The sequence below is a fragment of the Amphiprion ocellaris genome, chromosome 4 (assembly GCF_022539595.1).
Source record: "Amphiprion ocellaris isolate individual 3 ecotype Okinawa chromosome 4, ASM2253959v1, whole genome shotgun sequence".
Lineage (NCBI taxonomy): Eukaryota > Metazoa > Chordata > Actinopteri > Pomacentridae > Amphiprion > Amphiprion ocellaris.
The window spans coordinates 9079180-9085548 of record NC_072769.1 but is presented as its reverse complement, the minus strand read 5'-3'; the positions used below and the strand labels follow the sequence as shown (position 1 = coordinate 9085548).

General features: G+C 38.5%; 1 long non-coding RNA gene across 1 annotated transcript; it reads right to left on the bottom strand.

The window, feature by feature from the left end:
- Positions 1 to 581: 581 nt before the first annotated feature.
- On the bottom strand, positions 582 to 1852 carry LOC129348632 (uncharacterized). The gene is made up of 2 exons (XR_008601255.1): positions 914 to 1852; positions 582 to 799 (listed from the first exon to the last, which is right to left on the bottom strand). It is a non-coding gene; the product is annotated as an uncharacterized LOC129348632 (long non-coding RNA).
- Between the last annotated feature and the right edge of the window lie 4517 nt (positions 1853 to 6369).

The window sequence follows — 6369 nt, the reverse complement described above, 5'->3', positions numbered from 1 at the left end:
CCAAATTTGAGATTTTTGTTAGTATTCAGGTATAATCATCAAAGAGAAATAAACATTTGAAATATATCAGTCTCTGTGTAATGAATGAGTATAATATACAAGTTTCACTTTTTGAATGGAATTACTGAAATAATGAACAACTTTTTTCATGATATTCTAATTATATGACCAGCACCTGTAGTTGTATATAGTTTTACTTTTAGCCCTCCACTGTAGGAGAGGCCCACCACAGTTTGTACTTTGCACATTGTAAATAGTTTTGATTTTGCTGCTGACTAATAAACTATTTTGTGACTTATGTGATTGCATCATAACTTTTCATTTTGTCTGTTAAGACACTGGTAGGAAAAGAGTCAACAGTCTGAACCAAACAATTCTATATTCCCTAATAATGTATTTGTGTTTAATGGGATTTAACATGTTTTAACACAAACTCCTTTATGGTTCATAATTCTGGTGACTGAATTACACCAAAGCAATACTGATTTATCAAACTGGAATTTTCTTAAAACAGCTGTTTTAATGTTTTGGCGTTTAATTTTTTATTTAATCTTGCTAACCTTCACAAACAAACAATAGCATAGACACATCTACAAAAGTTTATTGTCAGAATTGCATTAAAGAAAACAATAGCGGTCCGGGGACAGAAAAACAGAAGTATAACAAGAAGAATAACTTTGCATGACACGTAGTGCATCAGTGCATCCTGTACATCTCTGCCCTCCTCTACACCTTGTGCCACTGCAGGCTCATGTGCTGCTGCTTCAGGTAAATCCCATGAAGTCTCATCAGAGAGCATCTGAAACACATACACAGCATACATATTTTAATACCTAATAGCGACAAACTGCAGCCATTACAGGGTCGTTCACAGGACTGATACACGATAGCTAGCGAACTAGCATTAGCTTACCCTTATATGTCGTCTCGTTCATATCCTCTTGTCTTCAGCTTGATACTGCTGTATCGCCTCCCAAACTCTCCTGTGTGTCTCCTGAGTGTTTCGACTCGCCGCTCTCAGCTTTCTCCGACTCTTCTGTTACTCTGAATCTGACAGAAAGCCACAGACCGAGCAGCAGGTGTACTATCGCCTCCATGTACATTGTTGCATTGCGTTTGTGTCGCACAAAAATGACGGTAAGGGACTTTCGGGCCACCGTGCTATGACGACTCAACCCACGATGAGGTGGTACTCAATGTAATGGAAAAACAACTAAACCGAGACGAGCCGTGGCGCGCCGAGTAGATGCTAAAGGAAATGCTAAAGGAAAATTTGTCTTGCACCGCATGTATCAACATTTGGGAAAGAGGACCGAGTCTTTAGCGGTTGCTAATAAAGTTTTGTTTTATTGAGTATCCAAACCAACGTAGAGGTGAATAGCGCCACCCAGTGTATCGGAATGTGTTCACAAGCTCTGCGTCAATCCATTATCTGGAATCGATTTGCCTTGACTTGATGTGCAGGGTAACCAATCAGGTGTTAGGATCCGCCCACCGACTTTGACGGGCGAGGTTGACAGATAAAATAAATTCATGATCCACTGCAACGCAAGGACCATGAAATAATTAATTAAATAGTGAAATAATGAAATATGTTTTTTACTTAAAATAATTGTTATTTTAATAAATTAATGACATATTTAATAACACATTTATGTATTTAATTCCAATTTTAATTAATTAATGACATATTTAATGCCAATTTTAATTAATTAATGACATATTTAATGCCAATTTTAATTAATTAATGACATATTTAATTATTTAATGATATATTTATTTAATAACACATTTAAGTATTTCATTCCAATTTTAATTAATTAATGAAATATTTAATTCCAATTTTAATTAATTAATGAAACATTTAATTCCAATTTTAATTAATTAATGACATATTTAATTAATTATTTAATGATGTATTTATTTATTTAATTTTGGCACTTTTAGTCCTCCATATTAAGCTGCTACTTCTGTTTTCAATTCACATTTATTCTTCTTTAAAGTCTCGCCCCTCAACATTTTCAGCTACAACAGGATATGAATTAATATGGTGAGATATTCAATAACCGTCTAGACTCAACTCTGGCATTTTTTCTCCACACTGTAAATTCCCTGTTTGCTCCAGCTAAAAACGCCCTCACAGCCTCTCCCTGTTTTACATGTGACTTTGCAGATATGATGTGTGCCCTTGAAAGAAACCTTGGCTTGCATTGCAGTCATGATGATGGAAAGAGAGCAGCACTGCCTACGCTGCTGCCCCCCTGTGAAGAATATGGAGAAGTGCATCTGACTACAACAGATTTCTGCATGGTGTGCTGGAAACAGTTATGTCACTTTGGCAGAGGGAATTCCCCCGACTGAGCTGTAAGTCACACATAATCATTTAATGTCATAGAATTTGCTGTAGGTGTGGCAGCTATTTTAAAATGTGTTTCACAGCTCTCTTGGTTAATCTCTGCAATTAAGAAACATACTCTGAAAGAGAATTTGCTTGGAAAAAAAAGTTTTATAATGGCAAAGCTGGTATGTGTAAGAAAAGCACTGACAAAGGCTTTTAGAATCTGTTTCAAAACGCGTGTTTTCGCTCAATTTTACATATTTGGGATGCGATACATGAACCAAAAACAGTGTGTGTCTTGGAGCTTTGGAACAGAAGGCTTTAACATTCATTTGGAATCAGGACATTGCAGTCCTTTGATTGTCTTTTCCTGCATTAATGAAGCAGAATCTACTAAACTAAACAATACATAGATAGAATCAGGATTCTGGAAAGACTTTTACATTGTACCTGCTGAATTATGAGTGAGATTTTTGGTAACTTTAGGTGACAATATCTTTCTGCTGCAGGTCATTAAAATGAATCCTATTCTGTGGGAAAATGCCTTCCCAACATTTGGCATACTGTGTGTTTTTCTTATGTTTATACTCACAGAGAAATATTCCATCTGAAATATCTCAACAACAAAAATAATACCAACTTGAATTGTGCAATACCATTTTCTAACCGCAACAGAAAGACTGATGTTACTCCCACCCAAAACACAGACGTGCTCCAAATCCGTCAGCGACTCACATTCTTGTGCATTTTAAATAAATTTGGCCCAAAGGCATCATTAAACTTTAGTCTGTAATGTAAATTGATTCAGTCTGATAAAGACAGCTGTCAGCCCTGCTCTGCCATGTTGAACTGCTATCCACCTCCAAAGCGTCTGATTGTGTGACTGAGTTGAAGTTTTTTTCTGAATTGATAAGTCGACCCATTTAAAAATCAAACGTGGGAATCAATCAATGTTGTTGATCATGTTTGTGATCCAGTCCCACTATTTCCTCACATCATCTGCGACTGTAGCATTGCTGAACGTCAGCCACAGCAATGAGAATCCTCCTCCTGATGTTCGTCTGAGTGAGTAGGAGAAGAGAGATGATCCATTCTCTTTAGACAAAGATAACACTACATGAACATCAGTGATTTCCTGGACTTTCAGTGAGTCTCTCTTTCATTATGCAGCAGGAACAGCGTATTGACCACAGAGAGCAGATAATGTGACTCTGAGCAGAAACAGCTGATAATGCGTGCATCTGGATGGGATTTGTTTATCTGCTGTGTGTTTGGTTGCTGTTGTGTAGTTGTTTGGTTTCAGTCAAGGAAATCCACTCTCTCTGTGGTGTTATCTCACACAACTGCCGTGATAAGCTCTGCACCCCACCTGGGCTGGTTAAAAAAAGACTACAACTCTTGGATTCTCAGTCCTGCAGCAACTTTTAAGTGTTGGCATATGGATGCATTAAAGGGAGAGATGAGGAGTGAGAATGAGGTTGAAAGAAATTCCTGCACGACATCGCTGCAAATGCATGGAAATGTAGGGAGGAGTGCTGGGTGGAATTGTAGTATTTATACAAATTGTATTTGGATTTTTTTTTTTAAAGTGGCAACAAGTTAATTATCCAAAGAATTTCACAAAAGCATAGATCTGAATTGACATTTGTTGCTCCTGCATTGATTCCAGAAAATAGAAAAGGCACTACAACACTAAACCTTTAACACATGGCCAATAAAAATGGGATTCTGCCCTAAACTGTAGCTTTCATCCTGCTTCTGCACAAAAGCAAATCCACATGACCGAGTCTTAAGTTCTGTGCATGTTATCTTATGTCACAGAAACCTGCTTTTGGTGTTTCCTGTCACTTTAACAACAGATATTGCTCAACATTCAGTCCTGCAGAATGTAAGAATGTGAGAGAATGTGAAGCGCAACCACCAAACAGTAATAGTGAACCTGACAATGTGACTGCAGTACAGTTCATTCAGTACAAGCAGCCTTTGTGGATGATCGTTTTTTAAGTTTCATGCATAGAAACAACTCTGCTGTCCTTCCACAGCTGCTTTGAAACGGATTCCTTGAATATTACACCTTAATTCATGTAGATTACATCATAGTGTTTCACCAAGCACCTTCAGAGGGATAATTTTGCAGTTAAACATTTGCAGGGTAGGGTGTTTTTATTGTACCTTCATTTTGATGTATTTAGTCATATATGTGCACACAAATGTTGCCATGATTGCGTACAATAGTGATACACTGGTTTAACCATCATGGAGGGATGTAAGAAATAAATAAGCTCAGACCTTTACTATTATTCAGATGCACATATTTTTGTTATGGAATAAAAAGCATCTTAAAATAAATGAGAGCTGTAAGATAGCATGGATTTGTGCAGTAAACAGAGCTCATGTCAGTGAACCCTTTGGTTAAATATTGGTATCTGTGTAATAGATGTCAGGATGTGTGGCTTTCAGTAACTGAACGTGGCAGGAATCTGTCCTGCAGTGCAACATTGCTGTTAAAAGCAGACCACTGTGCTTATAAGTCAATGCACTGCCCAGACCGAGAGTATCCCCCTAAGATTTATCCATGGACAATGACCCACAAACACAGTAATAGATTGTATAGCAGAGGTGTTTTTTTTTTTTAATCTCAGGCCTGAGTGGGAGGAGGAGGGAGCAGAGAGGGGCATAAAGTAAATGCATTTCTATCTCTGTGCACGTCCTACTGCGTCACACATATACGCTCTCCTTCACTGTGACTCATTCCCAGCCCCTCCCCACCCTGCTATTTACCCCCATCCACGCTCAACCCCCACACACACCTGAATATCGATCCGTCAGTCCTCTTCGATCTGGTCTGCTCTTTCTTTCTTTTTTAGCATGCTTTCCTAACTTTTCTGTTTTTCTAATCCGGCCCAGGCATCCTCCAACCAGCTGCCTCTCAGGGTGTCTCCAAACCACCATGATGCCGTCAGTTCTTATGCAACCCCAGCCCTGATTGTAGAGGGGGAAAGTAATCCTGCAATGCAGCACAGTTAGAAAATAGCAGCAGCCGTTGTGGGGGCTGCATCTGAGGCAGAACGCTACAACTTTCACCGCTGATGCATAGATACACTTCTGTGAAATACATATTTTAAAACATTAATTTATAGGTGTTTCTCTGTGACAGGGCCATAAGAGGAATGGGTGATTTAGTAGCTTTTCCTCAAGGTCAAATCAGTGTATCCTGCTGCCAGGACTGTTTCTAGACAGTACATCCGGTTTACATGATTCACATGTACTGAACTATACTTGTACTCTGTAACAAGACATGTCTAACAATTCTATTATAATAAAGTACAGAGTTTTACATAATGCATTCCACTCTACCGAAAAATTCTACAAATCTGTCCTGACGAAATGTGCAGAATGCATATTTTTTCCCTTGTTTTTTTTTTTACTGTCCACACAGTGGTTCTTACTGCAGATTTGACCTTAAATACGTGCCATGGTGTTCATTTAAGGCCAGCTGGCAGCTGCCTACATCTACATCATGTGGGCTCTGTGTGCATGTGCGCATTTCCGTTGTATTCAACGTTGTTGCCAAGTTTCCTGACGTAGCTGAGCAGCGTCATCAAGCTGCCAAAATAAAGTAACAGCATTTCCCTCCAGCGGTCAAGAAAATAAAAGCTTGACTAACTCTGACAACTCTTCAATGTAGAATTATCAGAGAAGGAATTGTTACATTTGATTTAAAAAAAAAAAACTAAATGTTTGTGATCATATCTTTGCAGGCCGTGCCCTTTGAACATTGGTAGGTGAGAGGGAAACCAAAAAAGCACATCACAGGCACATGATGCCAAATATGGGTTTAAACTGTTGCCCCAAGTGACTTACTAACTTGACCTTCCACTGTCTGACTTCTGTTTTTAAAACTCAAATCCCCCTCATGTAGTTGCTAGTTTGATAGTATTGATGAAGTCAACCATACTGTTAAGGAGTATCTGAAAGCTCAAGATGTGACCTTCCGGGAAGGGACATAGAAATGAATGCAAAAACAATCT